The 15,783-nt window shown below is 45.0% G+C and overlaps 1 protein-coding gene across 4 annotated transcripts in view; it reads left to right on the top strand.

The window, feature by feature from the left end:
* The first annotated feature begins 1,064 nt into the window (after nt 1-1,064).
* Nucleotides 1,065-15,783, top strand: part of DYRK1A (dual specificity tyrosine phosphorylation regulated kinase 1A) — a 126,531-nt gene continuing 111,812 nt past the window's right edge. For 2 of the 4 annotated variants that reach the window (XM_070407201.1, XM_070407199.1), the window contains exon 1: nt 1,773-2,563. The gene's annotated coding sequence lies outside the window, so the exon portion shown is untranslated. Of the gene's footprint in view, nt 1,167-1,768; nt 2,564-15,783 lie in introns of those variants that run through there. The other 2 variants (XM_070407200.1, XM_070407202.1) reach the window with 2 other exon arrangements.

Below are 15,783 nucleotides of genomic sequence, written 5' to 3'. Positions count from 1 at the left end.
TGGGCATGTGCCCTGACTGGGAATCAAACCATGAGCTCCTGGTTCTTAGGTCCACCCTCAACCCCTGAGCCCTGCCAGCTGGGCTCCAGAACTTCTGACAGTTACAGCAACTTTGGATACCACAAAGAATCGGTAGAGTAAGCTATGTGCTTGACTACTTTTGCGTAATTTATTTTAGGTGTAGTCTGATTTCTTTCAGGGCCTGTTAATTCGAATGGTTACCTTGGTGTATCAATGTTTTAATTGCTGAAGGAGGTAAACATTTGTTGGAAACCGTGTAGAGCAATTATCTTTCCTGGAGTCACATAGGACGGAGACCAGTATTTATTGCAGGGTTTTCTTTATGGCTCTAAAATTGTATCTGTTTGCTACTGTATTTGTGAACAGGTTTGGCTTAAAAATTGGTATCAGCACTATCACAGGATGGAAAAAATCAAACTTAGAAATCAATAAATTAGTGACTTGGTGTAACATCATATCCGTGTTATCCTTTTAAGCGTAACATTTAACTGCCATTTTATTAGGTTTGGTACAAAATACAGTTTTTAGCCGGCGGCTGTCCGCGGATTACAAAGTAGCCAGCGCAGCATGGCTCCTGGCTCAGCCAGGTCTCGCTACCTGGGCAGCACACCTGGCCACGTTCATGTAGGAAGACGGGCCGACATCACACAAGTAAAGGAAAGCATGGTGGTTGATCTCAGGATCTGGGAGCAGACGGTGCATGGAAAGGAAAGACAGGGTGCCGGGCGACACAGGTGCGCGAACGGCTCCGGGCGGACGGCCGGGGCTTTCGGGCCGGGAGGGCTGCGCCCGGGCGGGGAGGATCTGCAGTCGCCGGGCAGCCGGGGAGCGCGTGCCCGGCCTCCACAAAGTTTGCGTGATGGCTGCGCCCGTGGCTCCCGGACGCCGGCATTGGCTGCCGCACAGGCCGAGCGGCGTGATTTAATCAAGGTGTCAGCCGCAGGGGCATCCCGGATTCCGGGGAGGCGGCCGGCATTCCTGAGATGTCTGGAGCGCGGAGGCGGCCTCTCCCCCAACCCCCGCCGCGGCCTCCGTGGGCATTTTCCGGCGACGGGGGCTCGCGGGCCCTTCCAAGAACCGTGTAAACGCGCGGGCGTGCGCACCCGGCCGCGGGAAGGTGGCCGGCGAGCTCCCCGGGGATGAAGGTGAGAGCCCGGGCCGGGCGCGCGGGGGTGGGCTTCCCGGGGCCCCGCGCGGTGGCGGTGGCGGCGGTGGCGGCGGCGGCGCCGGCCCCCTCCCCCTTCTCCCCCGGCGCGGGCGGGGCTGCGGGCGCACGGAGCGGAAGCGCGGGGCTCCGGGGGCGGAGGCGCAGAGGCCGCGCGCGCTCCCCGGGCCGCAGTCGGCGCGGGCGCGGCCAGGCGGCCGGGGAGGCGGCGGGCTCTGGCGTGCAGGCCGGGCCGCCGCCTCGGCCCCCGCTTCCCCTCCCTCCGCCCGGCCGTCGCCCTCCTCTCCCATCCCCCGAGCGAATCACGCGCCCTCCTCTGACACTCGTAGCGGGCCCGAGCTCCGAATTTATCCTTCACGTGACCTGAGGGGGTTGGGTGGTTGGTCGGGGACGGCGGAGGAGAGGGAAAGGAGGGAACAGAATCTGCCGTTGCCCGAGCAACAGGCCCCGCCCTCCGGCTTGGGCCGGGGGGCGGGAGGAGGACGTCAGCACGTCAGCCGGGGTTTTGCGTTTTGATTGACAGTTGCTATAGCGACCGGGTCGGTCCGTCGCCATTTTGTTGGTTGGTTTTTTTTTAAACCCTTTCGCTTCCCGCCCGAATAATAATAAAAAACCCTATTGGAGTGAGGCGGGGGTGGTGGCGGCAAGAGCGGCGGGGGGATCCGGGGAGACTGCTGCCGTCGCTGCTGCTGATCGCGGCTCAGGTCGGGCTCAGGGAGCGGACACCCCGAGCGGGGGGTGCGGGCGCCGCCGCCGCCGCCGCCGCCGCCGCTTCTGCTGCTGCTGTTCCTGCTGCTGCTGTTGGTGCCGCTGCCGCCGCCGGCGAGCGGGCGGGACCGGTGTGAGTGTGTGTGCGAGCGAGCGTGTGCGAGGGCGAGTGTGCGTGTGCGCGTGTGTGTGAGTGTGTGTCTGTCTGCGGGGACTCGGGGGCGGGCGGTTCGGGCTCTCCTGGCGGAGGAGCCGCCGCCGCCGCCGCCGCCGCTCGGCCCGGCGCTGCTCGCTGCGCAGGTTCGGAGCGCGCGCCATTTTGTGAGATTTATAAAATCCTCCTCGGGAAGGAGCCGCGGGAGCGGCCGCCCCTCGGCGCCCGGCCTCGCCGCCGCCGCCCTCCGCCCGGGCCGGGCCGCGCGGCGCCGCCGCCGGGAGTCGGGGTCCGGGGACTGCGGTATTTGCCGGGGAGGGGCCTGTCGCCTTCCCGGCCCCGGGCGCCGCTGGACCGCGGGCCGGACGGAGACCGAGCAGCTGCGGCGCGGAGCCGGGAGCGGAGAGAGGCGGCCGGGCGGCACCGGCTGCGGACTCGCGGCGGCAGCGCAGCGGCGGGAGCCCGAGGCTGAGACTCACCGGAGGGAGCGGCGCGAGCGCCCCGCCATCGTCCCGGTGAGTGTCCGGCCCGGCCGCGGCCCCGCCCGGCCCGGCGCCCGGCTCCCCCCCGCGGCCTGCAGCCGGGCCGCGCCGAGGCCGGCCGGGCGGAGGGAGGGACCTGCCATTTTAGGAGGAGGCGCCGCGGCCCGGGGCTGGCGGCCGGGGAGGGAGCCGCTGGCCCGGTCCCGGAGGAGCGGCGGGCGCGAGCGGAGGGAAAGTTGCTGGAGGGCGGGAGCGGGGGCCGCGGCCTCCTGGGAGCCGGGGCCCGGGGGCCGGCGCCGGCGCCAGACCTTCACTGGGCGCCGGGGCGCAGGGCAGGAGGCTGTCCTCCTCCTCCTCCTCCTCTTCCTCCTCATCCTCTGCCCCCAGCTCCTCCCTCGTCCCTCCTCTCGGCCCCTCCAGTGCGGGAGCCGCCGGGGTTCCCGGCAAGGACAATGCACGGGTTAAGGAAATGGGACCGGCGGCCGGGCGAGGCGCCGGGCGGTCGGGAGCCGGGCCCTCCGCGGCCTCGGGCGTGTTCCGGGCCCGGGCACCGGCGTGCTCGGAAGTTGAGCCGCGGGTGCGAGCGATCCCGGCCGCTCGACGTGGAGCGGGGGCCGCTCCGCCGCCGGAGGAGCCCGGGGCGGGGAACCCGCACACGATCCCCGAGACCTGGGTCTCGAGCAGAAGTTCACGCGTCTGTTCGCAGACCCAGACCTCCGCCCGGCCGCGGGGACACCCAGCCCGAGGCCCCTCCCTCGCCTGACATGGTTAAAGGGCGGAAGGAGTAAGTGATGGGCCCCGATGGCTGGGCCGGGCCTTCGGTCCACCCCTAGATCCATCCCCTGCACCCTGGAACCCAGGGCCGCCCTGGAATGGCCGCAGCATTTGGTCCTTGCATCCCACCCAGTGTGTCGGGAAAACACACCTAGAGCATTGCGTTCACCCTGGTTGAAGGATGAGGACGAAAAGGGCCACGCACTCCTCGGGGGGCTTTTCCTGTATTTGCCCGCTCACCGTACCGGTAGGAACTTACCCATTTCACAGATGGGGAAACTGAGGGTGACTCACCCAAGGTCACGGAGCTGGAGCGCTGGCTGCCCTCCCTAGGTTACAGCTCAGGGTCAGAATGCCCGTCCTGAAGCCATGTGTGTAAGGACTCGGGGCTCGTGTGTAGGTGAGCATAGCATTAACTGCAGTTTGCTGGAGGGAAAAGGAGAGGAGGAGATGAGCACTCCTAATGAGACTTATCAGCCCCCTTTCCACCCAGAGAACCATGTAGACATTTTTTTTTTTTGGAATGGAAGGAATGAAATGTGGTACATTTTGTTCTCCACACTTAGTTTTAATTATAGGTGTCATGTAAGTATTGGTGAGTCATAAGAAAGTTTTGTGTAAAGTTATGTTTAGTCATTTTTTATCTTTGAATACATAGATTTCTTCTGTGACCCCTTACACCTTACATATACAGTGTTTAAGAATGGATCTATTTAATACTTTGATTTTGGGGTGTTTAATAATTCAGTGGAATTTTCTTTAGCTTTTGTTTTCTTAAATTTCTCATATTTTAATTGTTTAGTTACATTAGGAGTATTTTCTGAAAACTATAAATATGAGGCTAGCATTAAAATTTCATATGTTGATTTTAATCTGAAGAAATTAGTTTCAAAGAAATTGTAGATTCTTTGAAAAAAGTTTGCTTGGCGATGGTTAAGACTTTTAATATACATACAACTTTCACTTAAAATACCCCATTGCTTTTGGAGGATTTGCCTTGCCATAGCAGTGGTGTTTTTGGTGGCTGTCCAAATTCATTTAGACTTCAAACCTTGCTAGCATGTTAAGGACTCCTGTCAATGCCTATACCAAGTTCTATGGTAAGACTGAGTATAGAAAGTTCAGAAGAGACCTAAGCTCAGAAAGGAAGGGCCATCCCTGTCTGGCTAAGGTGAAGGCACACTTATTTGAAACATAAAAATGAGTCTAGATTTGAAGAAATAGATTTGAATGAGCAAAATGGCCATTATTAGTAAGATCTTTATTGTTAGGAATTTGGAATTTAGGGCTAAGACTGATTCTTAAACATATTTTAAAGACATTTTGGTGGGACCTTATTAGAAACAACAAATATAAATTTACTGTGTTGGGGATTAAAAAAGTAATGATTTAGTCCAGTCTTTTAGGGGCACCAACATTCAAAATAAACAAAAATATTCCATTTTAATGCACTGTCCTGTTTGGGGAAGGTAGCTAGTAAAAAATACCCTTGGTTAGAATTTCCCCCCCTTCTAGAATATTGTTCAGTGTCTGGCCCTTAGTTTTATTTACGGAGAGTTACTGTGTTTATGACTTAAAGTTGGGGGTGGGGTGGGGAGTGGTAAGTGTAGCAACTAGTATTTAAAGGATTTATATAGGTTTTTATAGTGCTATGAATGTTCATCTGCAAAAGCAAAACCCAAGATAACTTGTTATAACACATGGTATAGAATGACCTTGGGCATATATTTTGTTTTGAAACTATACAAAGGAAGAAAAGACTAATTTGTATTGAATTTTGGGTACTAGAAAACAATTTAGAAAATAAGAAATAGTTTAGAAGTCTAGTCTGCACAGGATGTTTCACATGCATATTTATTGTTGGCAAGTGTCCAGTTATGGGAAGAAAATTTGGATAGAAGTAACTTCATTATGAATGAGAAGGGAATTGCCTTATATATATGACATTAAATATAAGATTAATAGAACAGGGGGGCTTCATTTGTGACTTGGTATTTGTAGTAAGTTGTGTACCCATTTCTCTTTGCTTTAGCAGTAATTCTCTATTTCAAAGAACTTGCACATCCCCCCTCCCCCCACCTCTCCAAGCAATTTCTCTTATCCCTAAGGAAAAACTTTAACCATCTGAACCCACCAAAACTTAAAAACTTCCAGAAAGAATCTTTATAAAGAAATTACCTCTTTTCTCCTCAAATTTAATTAGTCTTTAAATTTGTTATATTTTTTAGCAGTAATTTAAACTGCAATCTGAGAATTTGTGTTGAGTTATTGGTGGTCTTACCTCCAGAAACTCGTGTATATTTTCTTTTTGGAAGATATTGTATGAAACTATCAAACATGGTCACCTGAGATTTTACATTAACACAGTTGCCCTGTCAAAGTGTTGTAGAACTTGGATAAGAGCACCTTATATAAATAATGATTATGCCACTTAAGAGACTTCTTAACATGTATTATTTTGACCATTGGGCAATGTTTTGATGGCTAGAGAAAATTTGGTAATTCATAATCCAAGGCTAGCACAATTTTGGATTAAAAATTTTGGGTAGTTAAAACTTGTGTTTAATTACTTGGAAAAATAATCAAATTATTTTAAATTACTTAAAATTTCTCTTCAGTTGCCCCTAAATGAAGAAATCTTGCCTTATGTCAACATTAGAATGTTAAGCTAGAGCTGTAAAGTTTACCATTGGTTATGTGAAAGTGAAATGTTTACTTCACATGACTAAAATAATTAATTTGAGGTTCATAGTAGATAATTAAAGACTAAGTTGTTTCCTAATCTAATGGCTACAGGCAGCCTTAGTTTCATTTTATGGTATATGAAAAATTGTGGAAATGCTGATTTGTATAAACCATCTAAATGTTTTTGTTTTTTTTTAAATAGCTATGCTTTTGCTTTGAAATCCTACTTCTAGAGTTGTATAGTGAGTTATTGGTGATAATAACACTGTACTTTGAACATCTAAAATAATGTGGTTCCTTGAGTAGGCATACTTTTTGCTAATATAGAATCATTTTGGCTTCTTGGCAATTAATTCTACCAGAGCGATGTACCCTCTCTTCTTGAAGGTTATTTTAAAAAGTTTGTATTAATGTTAGGGTTTTGACAAGGCATGTACATATTTTTGTTAGTTTGAGGGACATGTGCTTATATATATGCATGTAATGTATAGTGCATAATAGCTTAGAATGTATCTTTTGAATGGAATTGTTTTGAGTTTTATCTCCCCATGATTGAAATGTTTGTTTAAATTGTGTGTGTGTGTGTGTGTGTGTGTGTGTGTGTGTGTGGCGGGGGGGAGGAGGGGGGTTAGTGAGCTGGTTTGACATGCAATGAAACTGATTTTCAGAGTCACTTCTATTTTAGGTAACATCCCTGTTCATTAAATAACTCCCTAATTTTTCTAAGTAAATATGTAAATTACACAATGACAAGAGTTGATTTTTTTGTTTGTTTTATGGATATTTATGGTTAAGGTTGGCATCTTAGCACATACATTTGGGTAAAAACATGCTGCAATTGTCACATCTACTTGAAATCTATGTGATAACTAGTTATAGATAGCAGTTGAGGCAGCATGATACTGTGGAGAGAGGAGAGAACTGGCCTGGGAGGTGGTGCCTGGTAGAGGCTCCAGTCAGGGAGTCTGGAATCTCAACAGGACCTGCCATTGACTGGCAATGTGACCTTTAGCACAGTGAGTTCACTAAACATCTCCAGCTGTAAATGGGGTCAGTGGTACTTACCTCAGTGTTCTTGTGAGATTGATAATGTGTATAAATTTCTAAATAGCCTTCTTCTCCCCCTTCTTCCTTCCTCTTCTTCATTCATAAGCATCCTTACAGTCTCAGCATAAATGCTACTTCTTCCGAAGGCCTTCCCCAGACCGCCTGTCTAAGTAAGGTTCCTTGGCCAAGGTGTTCTTGCAGGACTCTGTTGTTTTTTTCCTCCACAGCTCTAATTGCAAATAGCTATGTAATTATTCAGTTGCATTCATGTGTGTGTGTGTATGTGTGTGTGTGTGTGTTCGTTTAATGTCTATCTCTCCCTACGTTAGATTGTAAGGTGCATCTGGATAGGAATAATTCTTTCTTGATCATACCTGTAACTCCATTGCCTGGCATGTCGCAGGGATATATAAATGTGTATGTACACAGAATGATGGTATGAGGAACCTATAGACTGAACCCTAAGTACGTACCACTGCTTAGTTGTGCAGTCTTGGACAAAATAGCTTCTCGGAGCTTCCGGTATCCTACATGCCAAATGTGCAGAGCACCAACTGCCCTGCCCAGGCTTTCGAGAATGTGAAATGAGATACTGTAATGAGGTGCTTTGCAAAAGTGTAGAATGCCATATAAATATAAGGTGTTTACAGTAGCAATAATTTCAATAGTGGGGTTACCCAAGAATTTATAATTAGTTTCAGCTTTACTGAGTTGGTAAGTAGCTATTATTTAATATTTATTACAAATTTAAACTTTATATATCAATTAGAACATGAGATTGGGCCTATGTTCTGACTAATTACAGTAGCTTAAACAAGAAGTATATGTATCAAGTATAAGTAGTCTAAGGCTGATGTGGTGCATGGTGTAGGGATCTTGGTTTCTTCTGTCTTGTTGCTTTCCCATGCTTAAGGAGACATCCTTTTCTGTACAGTACAAGACGGCTCTCCAGCACATCCACAGTCCAGGAACAGGATGTGGTGAGGCACATCCATCCCCTCTCCCTTTAAAGATAAACCTGGGCCTGGCCAGGTAGCTCAGTTGGTTAGTGTCCTCTCTATACTCCAAGGTTGTGGGTTACACACACACACGCACACACACGCACACACGCGTGCCCGCGCGCGCCTCTCAGGGAACATACAAGAATCAATCAATGAGTGCATAAATAAGTGGAACAACAGACTGATACTCCTCTCTCTCTTCCTTTCCTTTTCCCTGCTCCCCCCCCCAACACACTTTATTATTAATAATAATAAGAAAGACAGACCGGCCGAAACCGGTTTGGCTCAGTGGATAGAGCGTCGGCCTGCGGACTGAAAGGTCCCAGGTTCGATTCTGGTCAAGGGCATGTGCCTTGGTTGCGGGCACATCCCCAGTGGGAGGTGTGCAGGAGGCAGCTGATCGATGTTTCTCTCTCATCGATGTTTCTGACTCTCTGTCCCTCTCCCTTCCTCTCTGTAAAAAATCAATAAAATATATTTTTAAAAAAAAAAAAAAAAAAAAAAAAAAAAAAAAAAAGAAAGACAGACCGGGAAATTTACAATGGTTTACACTTTTGTTTATACCTGTTGGTCAGAACTTAGTCAAGTGGCCACATTTAGCTGCAAAGGAGGCTGTGATATGTGGTCTTTGGTAGTTTGGCTGAAATCTGTTTCTATTGAAGTAGAGGAGAATGGGGACTTATGAAACATTGCTGTCACACTTTCAGATGTTTGGGGAGAAACTTGCAGAAATAAACTTTTGAGAAAACACATTGCACTAATAAGTTTTATTTTTCTTATTTGGTCATTAATCTTTTAAACTATGGTATGTAAGTTCAAATAGCTCATCAGTATTCAGCACATGCAAGTTTATACATAAATGTCAGATTAGAAAAAATGTAGTGAAGGTATTTTGAGTCTAATAGCACATTATTTTACTGACAGAAACATGGTTCTTGATGGCTGTGACTGTACTGTATGTAAACAGTATTTGGGATCTTAGCTTTTGGATTTTGTCTTAATAGTCTCCTGGACTATACAGTGTGTGTTCCTGCTGATATCCTCAGCAAACAATACTACTAGAATAACACTTGCATCTTGTCAAGGTTTCAGTAAATGTTTGAGTCACTGAAGTTGCGAGGAGGATGTTAGCAGTGATATTTAAAAATACATTTATTATCTGCCCTAGCTCGTTTGGCTCAGTGGATAGAGTGTCAGCCTGAGGATTGAAGGGTCCTGGGTTCGATTCTGGTCAAAGGCACATGCCTGGATTGCACGCTCGATTCCTAGTGCAGGAGGCGGCCGATCCATGATTCTCTCATCATTGATGTTTCTGTCTCTCTTTCACTCCCTTCCTCTCTGAAATCAACCAGTTAACTGCTACGATATTTTGAATTTAGTTAAAAAAGGTCCGCCGCTTGCATCTACAGACGCTATGGCGTACAAATGGTTAAAAAAATATAAATACATTTACTAATATCTTCCTCTCTAATTTCTTTTAAAAAAATATATTTTGATTTTTTACAGAGAGGAAGGGAGAGGGATAGAGAGTTAGAAACATCAATGAGAGAGAAACATCAATCAGCTGCCTCCTGCACACCTCCTTCTGGGGATGTGCCCGCAACCAAGGTACATACCCTTGACCCTAATCGAACCTGGGACCTTTCAGTCTGCAGGCCGACGCTCTATCCACTGAGCTAAACCGGTTAGGGCTTCCTCTCTAATTTCTGTGGGTTTGAAAAAAAAGGAAGGTGTAGGATTCCTTTGGACTCTATAGAGAATTACTAGATCTAGTAGAGACCTGAGAAAACTTAACGGTTCTCAGTCTTCTGGAAGACTTGTCCAGGGGGGTTTCCCAAGACATATTCATCTCTCTGCAGGTCGGGTGATGATGCTCTGGTATCTGCTTCGGGCTCCAGGTACTCCTGATGCTGTAGAGATATTGATATAATTCATGTTTCTTAAAGAAGGAAATGGATGCAAAGAAACTAAATGGCTTGTTAACCAGTGCCTCAGCATAATCAGGTCTGGAAGTAACATGTTTTCCTGACTCTTGGCTCTTTGTTCTTTTTACCAAGAAGGGACAGAGGACAGAGTACCAACTGCACTGGGACTTTATAGGGATACCTGTTATTTTCAAAAAATGATGCTTTTTATGTGTGAGCTCACTGGTAGTGAATGGTTGGCTCACTTGTGAGAATCTTAGATAAATAGTCTGAGTTAGTCAAATGAATATTTAAATGTGGGAAGTGGCCTTCCTTACGAGCCCAGACCGGGAATTGAACTCTCAACCTGGGTAAGTGCCCTGACCGGGAATTGAGCCCGTGACCCTTTGGTGCACAGGATAATGCTCCAGTTAACTGAGCCACCTGGCCAGGGCTGGATTTTCATTTCTTTAATTTGAGTGAGTTTGAACATGTTAAATTGTACTATAAATCTTGTCCTTTAAATGATGAAATAAATGATAAAAATATTCATTTTTGTCAGATATAGTTAAACATATTTCCTGATTTTCCTGTATTGTATTAGATGAAAAACTGGTTTTTTGATAGATTGTAAGTGCTTGTAATTGTAAATCCTTGTTAAATTGTAAAAGGGGATTCTTAGTCCTCTTCAACTGAGTAAACTGTCCTGTGCATGTGAATTATGGTGGTAGAAGCTTTGACTACAAAAGTGAACAAGATTTGGTTTCCTCTGCTGTTAGTGTTGAGATAGTTGTGTGTATACAGGCAAAATTAACAAGACCTTGTTAGCAAGTAGAGGTATTGACATATGAAGGACTAGAAGAACACAGGAAGTAAGACAATTCTGAGAATTTGAGCATGCCTGTGGAGGAGGTGGGACTGGATCTTGGTATGGAAGAATGGCTAGGCTTGTTATAGTAGAACCTGGGGAATTGACAGACCTCTGGAGGAGGTCATGTGGCAGCCTGTGGTGGTGACAGAAGTGAAGGGTGACAAGCCAGAGTCTGTGTGTTCCAGAGATACACATGTACATATGTATATCTATAATAATCTATAATAATAGAAGCATAATATGCTAGTTAGACCAGACGTCCTTCCGGATTACCTTCCAGATGAAGCCGAGGCAAGCCACTGTGGCTGCAAGGACCAAACCCTTTGCACGAATTTTGTGCATCGGGCCTCTAGTATACATACATACATACATACATACATGTGTATATGTACATATACACATGTATGTATGTATGGGGGAGGATAGGGACAACTGCAGTGAGAAATGAGAGCGATGGGTCTTATGTATTATAAGGAATTTGAATTTGGGGTGATGGAAGGTTTTTTGGCAATGCAGTGGTGACATGACATATCTGTGGGTTAGGGAGATGAACCACAAGGAGGAGGGCTTGGAAGGCAGGCGCATTTTAGGTGTATAGGCATGAAGGAATAAGAAGAGGTAAAAAGTGGAAGACACATGGGAGACCCAAATTTGAAACATGTTAAAAATTTCTTAATTATTTAGTTTCAATAGAACAAAGTGAATATTTTGGGATTTAAATAGCAATGTCGCCAAGTTTTTGGAAATAGAGAATTAAACTTGGTGGCAGTATAGTAAAACGTATGTGTGGAATGATTGGTTTAATGGGACAGTTGAGAATATTTTCTGCAATAGGACCTGAAGTAACTGTTGAAGAACAGAGGAAAGTTACTGTAGTTCAAACCTTCCGTAGGGACGGGTGGGAATAATTTGTAGCACTGTTAAAGATGAGCTAAGCAATGGGGCAGTGGCAGAAGGCAATGTTAGAAGCTATGACCCTGGAAAGGAAAAGGTTATATCATAATTCAAAGTTTGAAAAGTACCGAGTTAACTGAACATGTGAGTTTATTTTTTTCTGAGGGTCTTAGTGTTTTCATGAAAAATACCATGTTCTGTTCATTTTTACTTGATTACTCCTTATTGGGAGATGATCATCTAAAAATAATTTATCATTTGAGGTGGATAGAATTACTTATTGAATATCTGCTAGTGCCCAACATAGAACTGGGGTCTGAAATCAAAAGGTACGCTGTCTATACCATCATGGAAGTTAAGCTCTTGTTGGGGGCGGGCTGGGGGCGGGGGAGGAGGGAGGAGATCTTGAATAGTCGCTAGAGGAGCCTTAAGAACCCAGTCTAGAATACACATACATTTTCATTAAAGGGAACACAGAGTCTATGACATTGAATAATTTTTGATGTTGCCTTTTGAAGGTCAAAATTTTGGTCTTGTTTTAGGGTCTTTTGATAGTTAATTTTTGAATTAAAGTTTATTTGGATCTGACTAGGACTCCAGTGTTAAAGACAAATACTGTCTACTGAAAAATTTGTTCTGAGGTCATTATTTCCCCTTGAAAAGACTTGCAAGTATCACCACATTGGTGTTTTTAACGTCATCGTTACATCAGACGTTATTGGGAGGCACTATTTCTATGGTACAAAAGATGGTTTCATAACAATTTTTTAAAACAGCAATGGTAAGAAGATTATTAGGATCTCATTGAGTATTTTGTAATCTAGTTTTACTTTTTGAATTTTCCTATCATGGTTCTATGGTACAATTCAGAACGTCAGTAAAGCTAGGTAAATTTACTTAAGGATTGCCCTGAAGGCCCACAGTTACTCAGCAGTATTAGTTATGCAGAAGGAAGAACTTGAAGACAAGAGTCTTAGGATTCATAGGAAACTACTGGGAGGAAAGCTAGTTGCTGAGTAAGACAGAGATACAGGTATCTGAAGTAAAGGATGTGGGCATATAGGAACGTCAAGGAATAAGGAAAGTTTAATAGAATGGGCAGAAATCAAAGAGGGATTTGAGCAAAAGGATGAATAAGAATTCTCTGTCTTTAAAAAAACACACACCCAAAAAACTCTTTAATGATTTGTTGTGACCTCTAGGGTAAAGACCACATTAGTTACGGGACCCCCTACCTGGATGATGGCCCCTATGCAGTCTTATGTCCCAGGTCTCTGGATCCTTGTCTTTTTGCATGTGCTGCTTCCTTAGTCAGCCATCATCTCTTTGTTTTAAACTTTCCTACTTCAGTTTCAGCTCAGATGTCACTTTTGTAAGGGAAAGCACCCTCCCATCCCAGTCACTTCTTCTTGTTTAATACCCCATGTATCCCTGTATTTATTTGAATAATGCCCTTCAGTGAACAGGGCCAGCGGTATTTTGCTCCCTCTCATCTCAGGGATGGTCGAATGTTTGGCACATAGTAAGCACTAACTAAACATTTGTTGGATTGATCAGTGAGCCACATGTTTTGATCTTTACTAGTTGGTCTCAAGGACAAAAGGACTACATCAGAGGAATGTCTGTGCATTTGGATAAAGAGCTGGACAGGGCATATGGGAGCCTTGAGGAAAAAGAAAAAGTTGAATCCTACCTTTAATGATAGGATTGGAAAGCTCTTTGTAGCTAGGAAAAAGACAAAATTATTTACTCATGGATTAATAACTTAAATGCGTATGAAATACCTACTATATGTTAGAAGCAAGATTATGGGGTGGAAAGATTGTGCCTTCTTTTTTAAGAGAAGTGCATAATTTTAGTAGTTGCTGAAATAGATACAGTCCTTAGTGGTCATTTGGAGTGCTTTTAAATTGTGCTTTTCTTCATGATTCCTAGCCAACAAAGTGATGTTCTTTCAGCAATTATATCTGGAATGTCAGCCCAGCATTTGTAGTAGCTGTTAGGTTCACATTAAAAAAATGCTCTAGCTTTACTTTATTTAAAAAGTGACAGAAAAATGAAGAACATGGTTTGTTTGGATGCTTTTTTTGTCTTTAACTTCTTCAGGTTTGGATGGCAGAACAAGAGTGATTGAGGGGGAAAGTTCATTGAATGGATGGATTTTCAAAAGAATGAACTTTGTAGTTAGAAAATCATTGAAGCTATTGATTTTGTCAAGAGAATGAAGTTTTTAAAGCTTTATAGGTGATTTGTTTTAAAATACTTCGGAAACTTTTCTCAGTGACTAGTTTCTGTTGTAAATATTTAGAAAAGCAAATATTTAAATTTTATGGACAATCTCTCTGCTTGGCCCCATGCTAGGCTCATGGGACATAGTAGTGAGTCACATGGACATAAATGGTTCCTGCCCTCACAAAGTTTCCAGTATAGTCAGAGCTCACTGGCGGGGAATGTGCAGGGAGCATGGCTTGTGGTCAGGGTGAGCAGTCCTTCCATCCTTCCTTCCTTCTGCCCACCCACCCACCCATTTATTTATTTCTTGAACTTATAGTTTTGATGGCAACATGTTAGAGATCTGTAAGCTACTTGTTGCTTTATCTCTGGTGACCTGGGAGCTAAGGGAGATAACAATTATAGTATAGGACTAAGGTAAAATCGAAGCTTGGCTCTTCAACCTGTTGCATGTTTAAAAAAAGATGTTTGTGTAAATTGGTGAGTTTCTCCTCTAATTTGTCATTTAATAATAGTAACAGTACTAGTTTTTAAAAAGCTATTCTTTTTTAAAAAAATATATTTTATTGATTTTTTACAGAGAGAAAGGGAGAGAAATAGAGAGTTAGAAACATCGATGAGAGAGAAACATCGATCAGCTGCCTCCTGCACATCTCCTACTGGGAATGTGCCCGCAACCCAGGTACATACCCTTGACCGGAATCGAACCTGGGACCCTTCAGTCCGCAGGCCGACACTCTATCCACTGAGCCAAACCGGTTTCGGCAACAATAGCTCTTCTTAATTGATTGCCTGCTATGGGCCAGAAATTATATAATATTCATTATTAGTTATTTTAATATTTTCAGCAACCCTACAAGGTGGTTGGTAGTATCTCTGTTTTGTAAGTTAGAAAACTGAGATGCATGGAATTAAATTGGCTTAAGGTTAATCACAGTAGATTACATATGCTGCCTCCAGATAGTAGTAGTAGTAGTAGTAGTAGTAGTAGTAATAATAATAATAATAATACCTACAGCAAACAGTTAACTACCCTAAAGTTAAATATTTAGAGAGAAAAGAGAGAAATAGAGCTTCTAGAACCCACTAATTAAAGAAATAAAAGTTCTGGTATTCTGGGAGTGATGCCTTGTGCTACTGGTTTGTTACTCTTTTGGATAATAAATAAGAACATTGAACAGCTTTCAATGTTGGGGGAATTTTTTACCTTAAGAATCTTGGTGGGCCCTGGCCGGTGTGGCTTAGGTGGTTCAGCATTGTCCCATGCACTGAGAGGTCACTGGTTTGATTCCAGTTTGTGGCACATGCTGGGGTTGTGGCCTTGATCCCCAGTGGGGATGGGGTAGGGAGGGGTTCATGCAGGAGCAGCCGATCAATGTTTCTCTTCCTCTAAAATCAATAAAAACATTGGGGGGAAAAAGAATCTTGGTGGGAGGTAGAATATTCAATCTGAAAGTCAATTGCTCACTTTCTCTGCATCTTTCGGAGTTGCTGTGCAGTCATCTGGCCTTCACTGCACTCCCTCAGAAGCTGGGATTGCAGTGCAAGGGGATCACAGCTACAGCTGTTTTCCAGAGGCTGACAGTGACAGAGAGCCAGCTGTACCATGTAGGTCCGATGTCATTGGTATCTTGTACAAGTTGCAGTGACTGAATCCTAGGTTGTCTCCACTGGACCAGATCTGTGGTTTGAATTTTGGCTGTTCTTGATTATGTAGCCTTCAAGCCAGGCCCTCTTGGGTTTTCTGTGAGTTGTCTGGTATACTTTAATAACTTCTTCTTCAGTTTCAACAAAGCCAGTTAGTATCTTTGTTTGCAACTAAGAACCTTTACTTAGATGATGCTA

Source organism: Myotis yumanensis, unplaced genomic scaffold, assembly GCF_028538775.1.
Source record: "Myotis yumanensis isolate MYYU_CA2020_CCGP unplaced genomic scaffold, mMyoYum1.0.hap1 SCAF_2, whole genome shotgun sequence".
NCBI lineage: Eukaryota > Metazoa > Chordata > Mammalia > Chiroptera > Vespertilionidae > Myotis > Myotis yumanensis.
This window is presented reverse-complemented; position numbering and strand designations above follow the sequence as displayed.